This window comes from Vipera berus (genome assembly GCF_964194415.1).
Source record: "Vipera berus genome assembly, chromosome: 1".
Classification (NCBI taxonomy): domain Eukaryota; kingdom Metazoa; phylum Chordata; class Lepidosauria; order Squamata; family Viperidae; genus Vipera; species Vipera berus.
This window is the reverse complement of record NC_138202.1, coordinates 254,072,799-254,085,388: the sequence shown is the minus strand read 5'-3', so window position 1 is coordinate 254,085,388 and position 12,590 is coordinate 254,072,799. Positions and strand designations below refer to the sequence as shown.

The window sequence follows — 12,590 nt, the reverse complement described above, 5'->3', positions numbered from 1 at the left end:
TTCAACATGCAGGAAGTGTGTAATTGTAAGTAGTCAAAAGGTTAGTTAACTTCCACAGAGTTACAATATCAGTCAGTGTGGTTTTTTTTCACTACACAGATTAACTATGAGAACGATACTACTCTATAACAACAAATGATGCATTATACCCAGGAATTGTTTATTTTTTTTCTCTCTTGCTCCCTCCCTCCCTTGAGATCTGGTTTCCCCAAACAGAAGCTAAATAAAAGACAAATGAGTCTATACTTTCAGCATAGAGATCCATTATGCTTTATTTACATGCATCACACTTTATTTTACAAACTAGATTACTGTTGAGAATGGAGTACACAAGGCAATATCTACTAACATCAAGTGGAGTTAAGCTCTGCACCACTATTTCATTTGCAAAAGGGAAAGATTTCCAAATCAAACTGACATCCAATTGTTATGTAGTAAGGTAGTATATTCACCTATGTCAGCATTTGGTTTCAGAAGAGCCTCCTCTAAGTTTATGACAGTGCCAGCTTTCAAATGAAAGTAGCTCATACAAAAAGTAAAAATTGTGTATCCCTGTAAAAGATGGCCGTGTACTAAGGCAGTGATAGAATATATTATTCAAAAGTATGTGGCTCAACAGTGAAAGAAATAATCCAGACAAGACAGTTTACAGATACTGTATACATGTTTTGTCCACTCATACTTTTTTTAATTAATTAAAAAAAGTTCCATACATGAAGCCAAAATGTACAATATATCCCTCGTCCCTCCTGATAGCAGGTACCTGGTCCCCTTCCATATCAGCTGATATTTCTGATGTACATCATGCGAAGAATGTAATGAATGGAGATTGACTGCCAAGAAGTTATGTCATTTTCAAGAGCAACTTTTTTTCTTAAGATAGTTATGAGGGGCAAGGAGGTTGGTTAACATAATTTGGAAAAAAATATTCCTGCAACAATAAAAACAAAGATGCAATTTTTTAAAAAAGAATGGTATGAGCTCTTTAGGAGGCAGCTAAAAAGAAATGGCTTGCCTTATTTCAATTTTTAACGAGTTCATAATTTAAAAGTTAGAGTGATGGGAGTTAGTTATTTAATTCTATTTTACAAGGAGAGTCCCACAAATCAATTAACCATCTTAGAATAATGGGAGTCTAATTCATGTACATAAAAAGGAAACTCCTCAAGAATGTGATCTCATGTTTAAGTGCTTTGTAGCAGGGGTCCCCAACCCCCAGTCCGTGGACCAGTACCAGGACGCGGCATGCCAGCAACCGGTCCACACAAACAAGCAAAGTCCCATCCATGGGATGCAGGCAGCACACAAAACCACACACCCTCCGGTCCGCAGAAAAACCTCTCTCCATGGAACCAGTCCCTGGTGCCCAAAAAGTTGGGGATCTCTGCTTTATAGCACTGGAATACTCAGAACTATATTCCGAAGTGAACGCTTATGGGTTAATTGATGGACAGTTGGGATGATACATGGTTTGCAAACTCAAATCGCTTATGTAGAGCTTTCTGACTACTGTACTACAAGGTTAGGAGTTGACATTTGCCTTTTAAAAGATGGAGCCTTGTTTTGAAGAGTGTCCCAGCAGCTGTATTAGCTTTCAGTGAAAGAAACATGCAATCGTTTGGCCTGTAGGCCAAATTTAAAATTTTAAGTTTAAAACATATTGGTTGGGAATTCTGTTTTGTAGTCTACAAATCAGAATTCCCAACCAACGTATTTATTGGCTGGTTGGGGAATTCTGGAAGCTGTCGTTCCCAATACTTCTGGAAGGTATCTGGTAGGGGAACATTGATTGCTCCCTGAGCCTGAACTCCTCCCTTCCTTACTCCTTTTTCCTGCACAAAGTGAGGAGTTCAGCAGCTTTCGCCTGATTGTTCACAATATTTTTATTCATTGGCCATTTTCAATTCGGTGCGAAAAAGTGACATAAATGTAAATTTGTAAATGTAAGTGAAGTGGGGATGTACCACTTGATCCCAACTGAAAAACTGATTTATTCGCATTATGCTTATGCAAACAAACAAGGACCAGGTTATGCAGACTTCTTGGATTTAAAAATGTGACGGTAAGCCATTATGTATTCAACATTGAATGTGAAAGTATGTGTCTCCTGCACTGGTAGCCAAGAAGAAGGAATTTCATGACAGTCCATTCCCATAATGCTAAGCCATAATTTAATGCACACGGGCATGAAACCTTTTTTGGTCTGAGGGACTGTGATGATTTTATTCCTCCAATAAAAGTCTCATAATATGTGACATATTGCCATTTGATCTGTGAGCCATACACAGCCTTGAATCCTTGGTTTAGTATTATACCTGAACTAGACCAGTATTTGAGGATTTCTTGGCTGCTTGCTTTTGTCTAGCACCCGACTCCTTTAGGCTAATAGAAACAGCCTACTTATAACTAGAGAAGAATATTGGGCCACTCACTATATATTTTGTGGCCACCCTCCAGGCAAAAAATAATACAGAAAAAAGCTTAAGGCTATAAGCAGCAGTCCATTGGCTAGCAAGTATCCTTGAGAGCAGAATTTTGAGATTGGGTTCCCAGTTGGGGACAGTACCTCAAATATGGAGTTATTTATATTGTGAGAGGCAGAAGGACAAACAATAGGGAGAGAAGTCACATAGAGCAAATTGATGGATTTCCGTGCAATTGCTTTACGTTAAAGGTTCCCGTGACTGAGAAAATAGTGCAGCATAACATGTTCCCTAGCTTGGTCTTCCAACTCTAGAAAAAAAATTTACTTGCTAAGCAGCCTAGTCAAGAGCCTGTTAGTTCCAATGCTGTGAAGTGCAGTCTAACTCACAGGGAAGGTGATGGTCTGGGAAACATTTCTGCAGCCTCTGAGACCCTTTGCGGGTGAACCTGAAAGAATGAGGCTTACGTTTGCCCATACTGACCCTAATAGCATAGGAATTTCAAAATTACTATTTTTTTTTTCAGAGAAGTGCGCTTTTATTGCAGTTTTCATCCATTACGATCCTAGGGTTTGAATTTATCCCGTTAAAGCCAATGTTATCAAGTTGCCTGTCATACCACTATCCTGGCCGAAGAGGTTTGTAATTTGCCTTTTTTTCCCCCCAGAAGGATGCTTTGTTACCATCATCATCATCATTTTAATATGTGCCTGGGATGCCATGACTGTCCCCTAACAACCCTCTCAAGGAACTATAAAAATTCAGGTCACAGTTGCCTTACATTGCATCAAGCCAAGGATTTATATAGGTCAATATTATTTTCTATTGATGGGCAGCATATTCCCAAGGATGCTTTGAGGCAGAACCTGAAACACGTTATATAAATGTCTGTGCTCTATCACTTTGCTCTGGTTCTTTCCCCTTCCCAATTTGCTTTTTATTAGTGAAATAAAAGTACAGATGCTAACTGAGCAGATGGAGGTTTTCCTATTGAAACCTATGCGACCATCCGCGAATACAACAGCAGCTTAAATGTTACTATTAACTGCTTACTGTTACAAACATGCAATCTGATTAATGCATGCTTACTGTAATGTCATATTGGGTTTAATATTTAATTTCAGGACAGTCTCAAAGCCTTACTGATATTTATGGTGAGTACTGAATTTCGTTGAAATCAATGGGATTTAAAACCTGTATAAATTTGGCCAAGTTACAAATATGGTTCTTTGTTTTACGTCAGTTAATCAGCGGGGGTGGGGATGACAAAAATAACTGTGACAATATCACAGAAAGGTGGCATCTTATGTACTTGTGTCAGATGTTGAAATGCAAGTACATAATTGTGGCATTTATGTGATGATGTCACAGCATATAGGCTGTCATTGCATCCTGGTCACCTGATTAAAATTAGAGCTGAGAAATGAAGAATCTATTCCTTTTTCTGCATCAGCTTCCTGCTATATTGCATTTTCAAGTATTGAAAGGAAACCCAGTCAAAGTAGAGGAAACCATAAACTTTGTACAGTAATGGATTTTTTTTATGCACAGAGTTTCTGTTAAGAAGACAGACAGAAACTTGGAAACAAATTGTCCATCACCAAATACATTTTCATTTCAAAGAACAAAGTAACAACAAACATCCCAAAATATCATCATTGGCTTAATTCACATATAATGATGCGCCAGATACTCGTATGTAGTAAAGGCATGTGAGCACATTCTTAACTAGCTTTGGTAATAGGTACCTGTAACTGAGTCTCTCAAGATAAGTCAATACTTTTCTTAAGCCCCTGGAACAGATGACATATTTATAAGGTATTCCTTTCTGGGAAGCCCTTTCCAATGTGAAGAACAAGCACACACATTGGTTCTATATAATTAAAGAGACATGATAAACTATGCCCTGCCATAGACAAATATACCACCTTAATTATTAAAAAAATAGTCTGTATTTATTTGGAAAATGATAAAAATCATTTAACTAGTTCGAAAGTATATATTCGATGAGCTATTTAGAACCACAACAGCACAGAATTGTCATCGTTTTAAGTTATGAACTGTTATGACTTCATGTATTCATCTAGAGAATAGCGCAGCACAAGGAGGAGGCACCTACAGTACAAAACAATATTTTCATCACACAAGGAGCTGTTATTTCACCAATATTACCTCAGAAGTTGGAAAAGAAGAGCAATATGGGGCCCACCGATGTATATGTGTGAATGTGCTTGAATGCCTGCATGTGCACGCGCAGTGAAAGGTGGCAGCTGAGAGGAATCATACCACATAGGTACATGATTCACGTGCTGGTGGAAACTCATGCACTGAAACTTTGGGTTAAAATGCTAGTCTGTTCTCTTAACAATCATGCATAATGATCTGTTTCTGTACATAATAAAATATATTTATATATTTATATGCATTCTGCTTTTATGCCAAAAAAAGTTCTTCGTATATCACTTTGGAGAAATATGTACCGGTATATGTTGTCCTAAGCCAAAGTGTCTTCACACCATTAAAATTTAAAAAAAAATTAAAATGTACCATCAGGTTTTCCCCTATTTCTTTCTTCCCTTCTTTGCCCCACCTTCACATGAAAAATACCAATTAAAAAGTAATTAAACAGGACTTGCACAGCACCATAACTTTCAGTCATTATTACTATATAAATTTACAAAAAGAAATCCCTATAAGCAAAATATATAAAAACTACTTTGTTTTTCAATGGAATTTATCCAGTTACAATCTACGCTCCTATGAAAAGCTCTCTGTATGGATTTTCCCTCTCTGTGTCTCCTTCCTAACCACCTTTTTCCAGTTTCCACCATGTATCACAAGAGGGAAAGAATAAGGAAGAGAAAGATGAATAAATGATTATGAATGAAATAAATCATCCAAGCCTTGGATATTACAGATACATAAAACTCCGTTCTCATGCAATATACTCATTTTTTTCTTTTAGGTTTTGTGTTATTAATAAGAGTAATAATTTGAAAGCAAGCCGTTGCCTTCTATGTGGTTATATTTGGCAAGTGGTAAACAATGCACCTCAGACTGGCCAACTGCTAAGCTATGGGGACAAACGAAAAAGCAAACATTTACTGCAGCATTTGGGCAAAACTGCTCGCATAACCCTAGCCTAGATTTAGATAGGAGTTACTGATTCCCCACAATGAAATGCCCTTTTTCTCTCACACCGAATGAACCCTGGTTAGAATGCAACATTAGTGGTGGCTAATTTTGTGAGGTAAAATCCACCCTCTCTTGGTACCAAAAATAAAAAGAAACACATAGAAGATTAGGAAAATATTTGGTTGGAGAGTTGTAGGGACTGGTTGAGAACTAATGAATTAGCTAACCAATCCCCACATAAAAACACCAAAGCAAATACAGACGTTAAGTTATCTTACAAGCTAATTCTTGAATTCAACTGGTTGGTTGTACTCTAAAAGACTGCAGGAGTCAACAAAGTGTTCAGTGGCATCTTAAAGAGCAACGCTTCGTGACACCCTCTGTCGTTGCATACCTGGAATGCTATCCTGAAGATAGAAACAAAATGCAGAGGGCATTGATATTTCTTGCATTGCATTTCTCTCTCCCCTTACTGTTTGCCATTCCTTGCTGTCCCTTACTATCTTGTCTCAGAATCCGATCCATGTCATACCCAATTTGCTAAGTCTTTAAAGTGCCACCACACTCGTCACTTGTGTTGCTGCAACAGTTTAATACAGCTCCTCCTCTGGAAACTGTATTGGTATTCAAGTGCTGTTGATATTTCAAGCCCAGGTTGTGTATTTAATTTTCATGCGGAATTGGCACATTAGAAGGAGTACGTAAAGGATTTCACAGGGAGGAGGAGAAAAAAAAAAGCATCCCTCACGCCTTAAAGAAGGGTGGGCTGGGGAAAACCCTGAAGAACAAAAGCCAACCTAAAAGCATCCTGCAACCCATCACCATTTTGGAACGCCATGTACTGATTGACAAGCACACTACTGTAAAGGCTACACAGTGTTTTTTTGAAACAGAATGGTGGCTGAACCAACATATCCTCAAGTTGGTGGTGGATCACCCTACAGTAAGAAAAATTTGCATACTTCAAAATGAGTTCAGTTCCAGATAAGTCAGTTCTTTCCTCAAGTTCTGGGGCTCACTAACAGTCTCTGTTTCATTAGGAAAAGAATGCAGGGTTCACAAACGCTGTAAACGACATCCCTGTCTTTGCTGACAGTTGATTTTGGCAAGGATTTTTTTTCTTTAGGATTCATGTTGGATGAAGGGCCTGGAAGAAAAAAAGGACAAAATAACATTTAGTTAGTCATTAGCCACAAACTGTTGAGGAAAGCAAATAATCCTAAGCATGACCTTCCAGAAATTTTCAAGTCATCTTGAGGAAACCTGCATTTGTTATTTTGCAGGTATCTTTGATGCTGGTATCAGCACAACCCAAGACTGATTATTATATCCTAGCTTTAGCATTGTTGTTGTTGTTTTTAATTAGGAAATCATCATGAGTTCTACTAATAAATACATGATAATGTTTTTGTTTGAGGGTTCCTAGCAGGGTGGATAATAAGCGATGATTTTTTTAAAAAATAAATAAACAAAGAAATTGGATTTTTTAAATTTAAATCGGATTTTTTTTAATTTTTATCAAATTTATTTTAATAAAATGCTTTTGGAGTAAATATCTAAATGTAGTTTTCTATTTAAGATACATTAATAATTTAGTTTATTCAGCATGAAATGGAGTTTAGTTATGTAGCAGGAGGCTGTATATTCTGCAATATTTACATTTTTGGTAGACTCATTCAATGAATCCAAGCTCTGCAAGCTGAGATAACATGCACTGCATTGATGCATTGATGATACAATTTCACAGTAACCATGAGATAAATCATAAAACAAAGTTCAGGAATATTTGTTTATCCCATTATTTTGCAAATCTATGTACACTACAAACTCTATGATTGTATGAAGAGAAATGCATCTGTACCAGGCTCTAAGTGTTTTAGTTAAATAAAAGAATTTAAGTAGTTTTCCAACTATGTGTGACTAACCTATTAACCTAAAATTGGTTCTGATATTGCTGTTTTACTAACCTGACAGCTTATTATTCTAAATAGGAAACCTTCATTTGTTTGCAAATAATATAAAAGATTCTAACTACCAGCAAGAATGAGTCCTTACATTTAAAGAGCACCTGTCATTTTGGATCCATCATGGCAGCACCTGTTAGCGGGCATCCCCTCACCTGCTGCCTGCCACGTCCCTCACTTTGTTGTGTCGCTGCCATTAAAGTGAATGGGACTGTCGGTGAGTCAACAGCAGGTCAGATAAGGAGCTGCTGCGGGACAGAAATGACAGTTGCTCTCTAAAAATTATGATTTAAATCAAGCCTTTTTTTTACTAGTGATTAAAATCATGATTTAAATCGTGATTTAAATCGACTCGATTTAAATCAAATCCACCCTGGTTCCTAGTAAATGAACAGAGTCATGCAAACTGTATTATGTAATAGTCTTTATAAGCTATGCTTCTGGGAGCCATAAGCATTTAATAAGTAACTTCAGACATTACACAATTATGCACAGTTCTGTTTTTCACACTTCAGCTGCCATAGCTATACCTTAAATACAAAAGGCACACCTTCAAAAATGGCAGCTACTTTCAAATGCATCTTAGAAGAATTCTGGCAGACAAGCTTGGAGAATAATAACAAATATTGCATATTGACATAGTAAAACTTCACTATTACATTTTTTCATTTTTTTCTCTTACATTTTAAAACAATTTGTTATAAGATCAAAAGTAAGCATCAGAGAGTTGGGCTGGTTAACAAGAATTCTGTTTAGTATATGGTAAATGTTTGTTCACCTATGTAAATCAGTAGGAGGATGCATTTAATTCTTATGTAGCTTGGCTTATCCTAGACCTGTATTAGCCGCCTTTGATTCAGATATTTTTAATTTTTTTGGGGGGGGGAACCTTTTGACATTTCAGTCCATTAATTTCTGCCCCATCACAAAGAACAAATCTCTTTGAACTTCTCCCTAGTATCCACCAACATCATTTGGCTTTCTGATGTCCATTTGCTCTTCCCTCGGATCAAAAAGGAAGAACAAAATTTATTTATTTATTTATTTATTTATTTATTTATTTATTTATTTATTTATTTATTTATTTATTTTATTTTAATCCCATTTATATCCCCCCCTTCTCCGGACTCAGGGCGGCTTACAATTTAAAGCACAAATCAATGTGCTTAGCAATAGCCTTCATTCTATGTATATGCCTGCTTATTAGGGCTTTCGCCCCCCCCCCCCCCAAAAAAATTGATAGTTTTGATGCTCTCCGGATGCTGACTGGGAGCGATTCTAAGGAGGCCTACAAAATTTGCAGACCAAAGAATTCACTATTACCTGCTATACACCATTAGCTTGGGGATGGATCAGAGAGTGAGAAAATGAGAGGAGAGAAGCAACCAGGAATTAAGGAGAAACTTCCTAACAGTGAGGACAATTAACCAGCGGAACAGGTTTTGCCTCCAGAGGTTGTAGGTGCTTCATCACTGGAGGTTTTTAAGAAAAAACTCGAAAACCACCTGTCTGAAATGGTATAGGCTCTCCTGCTTGAGCAGGGGGTTGGAATAGAAGACCTCCAAGGTCCCTTCCAGCTCTATTTCTGATTGATTGATTGATTGATTCTGGAGAGACCAACTATGGATTGGTTTTGGAAGGCAAAATGGCTCCTTCTTCAACAGATATCTACATATATAAGTAACACCAGCTGCCTGCAATTAGTGCAGGTTCGCATCCCACCAGGCTCAAGGTTGACTCAGCCTTCCATCCTTCCGAGGTAGGTAAAATGAGGACCCAGATTGTTGGGGGCAATTAAGCTGACTTTGTAATAATGCCGCTTGGGGTGTGTGTGAAAGCCCTAATAAGCAGGCATATACATAGAATGAAGGCTACTGCTAAGCTTGTAAGCCGCCCTGAGTCTTCGGAGAAGGGCGGGATATAAATGGAATTAAAATAAAATAAAATAAAATAAAATAAAATAAAATAAATAAATATATCATTAATCTATGTTTATAATATGTAGTCTATGTATTATGATCAGCTTGCTCCCCCACCAGTTCTTATTTTCTTGGCCAATGTAAAGCAGTTTGAAAAAGAACATGTTGGGAAAAAAAACCCATGCGACTGACATAAATATTGAGGCTACAACTGCCAGCCGGCCAATGAAGTGATACATTTCCTCCCCACTCCTGAAGATAAAGAAGGGGGAAGTAGGAAGAGTAAGCAGGTGCTATTTGAATGAACGTGAATAATAGTGAAAACAACTTCCTTGCCTCCTACCAGTTTTTGCACTGCTCTATCTGTTGTCCTCTGAATTGCTTGCTGTGAATAAGTTTGGGGAATGAAATTATTTTTCAACAGCTGCTGCAAGAATTTCTCCCTCACTTATTTACATTTTTGTATCTTCTCGGATGCAATGCCTCTGACTACTTTCGTCTGCAGTGGTGCTACCTGATGAGTTTTAACTGTAGTTCTGTAGTTTTCACTTGAAAGATCCTCAAGCAGATCATTGGGAAAGGTTTTGTGAAATTCTGGAACCTCCCTTTCAACAAAGCCTGCATGCAATGTAGATTCTTTGTGATGCATTTACGACGCCTCCCTTACAGTGGGACAGACTCAATATCACCCTTTGGGTTGGATTTGCATTTTCTATGCATTCCTTTCTAATACAAAAATTCATTAGAGAAAATTGCAGGTTTCTAGTTGAACAAGGTGAGAATGGAGCTTAAGGGCCTAAAAAACAACTAGCATGGTTTTCTGAAATATGCTTAAATTAGCATTTTAGCTCAGTTTGGAGCTAAATCTCCTGAGCTTTCAAGAAAGCTTAGGAAATGCAAACCAAAAAAATATATTTCTATAAGTTTCCTATTTTTAATGATCACATTATTAAATTTTTAAACAAGAAAGGTAACAACTAACAAGAATAATTAAGTTGAGAGAAAGAATAAAGAAGGAAAGTTTTGTCTGAGCTGCCTATAATATATTTAGCTTAAGAATACAAAACATTATGTCTGATTATTGTACATTTAATGTTAAACCAGTGTTGCAAGTTAAAATTTGGGAGATTATATATGGTAACTCTAGCAACACTATTATATGTACAAAGAGAGAGAAATATTCAAATACCCACAATGGAGAAATGGATTGTGAAGGCAACAAAATTAGCAGAAATGGCAAAAGTGAGCTGTCTGCTCAGGGACTTTTATATGATAAGGGCTTTATAAAATAGTAAGGGCTTTTATAAAAGACTGGGAAACTTTTACAGATGTTTTACTGAAAATGGAAAAAAAGTGAAATGGTGATTTTTGGATTTGAGGATTGAAAAAAAAACATTGAATAGGGGGCTAAAGAGACTACTGTAATGTAAAAGAAGGAGATTATGAGTTTGTAACTACTATAAACAAAGTCAGAGACATTAGAACAGGGGTCCTCAACCTTGGCAACTTTAAGGCTTGTGGACCAATTGAAATCCACAAGTCTTAAAAGTTGCCAAGGTTGAGGACCTCTGCATTAGAAGACTGCTCCTTCAATTAACTTTTTTTCTTTAACTGTATTGTTCTCTTCATTTTTTCCTTTTTTTCTCTTTACAAATTCCTATATTTGTCTTTCATCAATCTAAAAATGTGCAATAAAAATATAACATTTGGGGAGGATTATATGGCATTATTAACAACCTCAGGCTTGAAGCCAACCTGAATATGGAACCTCAGTATGATCTTCAGTAAGGTTACCAGAAGATTAACCAGAAAAACCACTAAACTCCAAATATTTCTGTCTGTACGCACACTGATATCAACAATAATTATGTGGGGGAAATCATTCAACAAAACATGTGTATAATATTAAAATTGTTGCTAAGAGAATCTACTACTATTGTAATTTTAAGCAGATTGTCAAGAGGAGGAAGAAAAGCAATGGCCAAAAGATTTTTCAGTTGGTTCTGTAAGAGCTTAGGTGACATGATAGCAGTGTTCCAATATCTCAAGGGCTGCCACAAAGAAGAGGGAGTCAAGCTATTCTCCAAAGCACCTGAAAGCAGGACAAGAAGCAACGGATGGAAACTAGTCAAGGAGAGAAGCAACCTAGAACTAAGGAGAACCTTCCTGACAGTTAGAACAATTAACCAGTGGAACAACCTGCCTCCAGAAGTGGTGAATGCTCCAACACTGGAGGTTTTTAAGAAGAGACTGGACAGCCATTTGCCTGAAATGGTATAAGGTTTCCTGCCTGAGCAGGGGGTTGGACTAGATGACCTCCAAGGTACCTTCCTCCTCCTCCTCCTCCTTCTTCTTCTTCTTCTTCTTATTATTATTATTATTATTATTATTATTTTCCTAAAATACACTAGCTTCTATGCCTGTACTACTAGGCAGTACTGAAAAGCTCTGCTGCCTTCCGTACCAACAGTTGCATCTTGCTCTATCTCTTAACTTACAAGGTCCTTCCCAAAAGGCAACATCACCGGTTGTCTTTAAGTACTTTCTTTGGTTCTCAGGTCCAAGAGACCCTTGAAATACAATCACAAAAATGGGGCTGGTTTACAGGATCATTTCACATAGGATGACTTGATCAGAGATCATATGGACAGGACAGAATCGTTTAGGTATTTATTTATTTTTAATATTGAGTTTATAAAACACACCCGAGGAACAGAAATGGCTAGCAAACTGTGGTTTCCCACCATTCTTACTTCACTCCAATCCAATGGAGTAAAACGATACTCTGGCTAGACTATATTTATGCTGCTTGACTTTAAAAGCTGTTGCATAAGTGATCATCTCAATTCTATTCCACAATGTTCACTTGGAATTAAGTGTCTGAGGTTCTGCTCTCAACAAAAGTGGCAAAGAAAAGAGTCCTTAAAGTACTAATCATGTAGATTAGCACCCCATTTCGTTCCTGCAGGCTTTAATTATGATGTGATAGAAGTTACAATAGTTAAAAAAGGAATGATGATCCTGAAATTGAGTTTCAGCCCACCAACAGGAAGGTCCTAATACTTTATGCTACATAAATTCTTAGAAAAAAGTGATCTTTGTGCATGGTAAGATCATAGTGCATCACAGAACACAAAGGAAGAACTAAT

General features: G+C 37.1%; 1 protein-coding gene across 2 annotated transcripts in view; it reads right to left on the bottom strand.

Annotated features, from left to right (window-relative positions):
- The window catches only part of FOXO3 (forkhead box O3), a 154,229-nt gene that overhangs the window by 883 nt on the left and 140,756 nt on the right, over positions 1-12,590 (bottom strand). The window contains exon 3 of one of the 2 annotated variants that reach the window (XR_014024617.1): positions 6,521-6,705. The gene's annotated coding sequence lies outside the window, so the exon portion shown is untranslated. Of the gene's footprint in view, positions 1-246; positions 6,706-12,590 lie in introns of those variants that run through there. The other variant, XM_081313856.1, reaches the window with a different exon arrangement.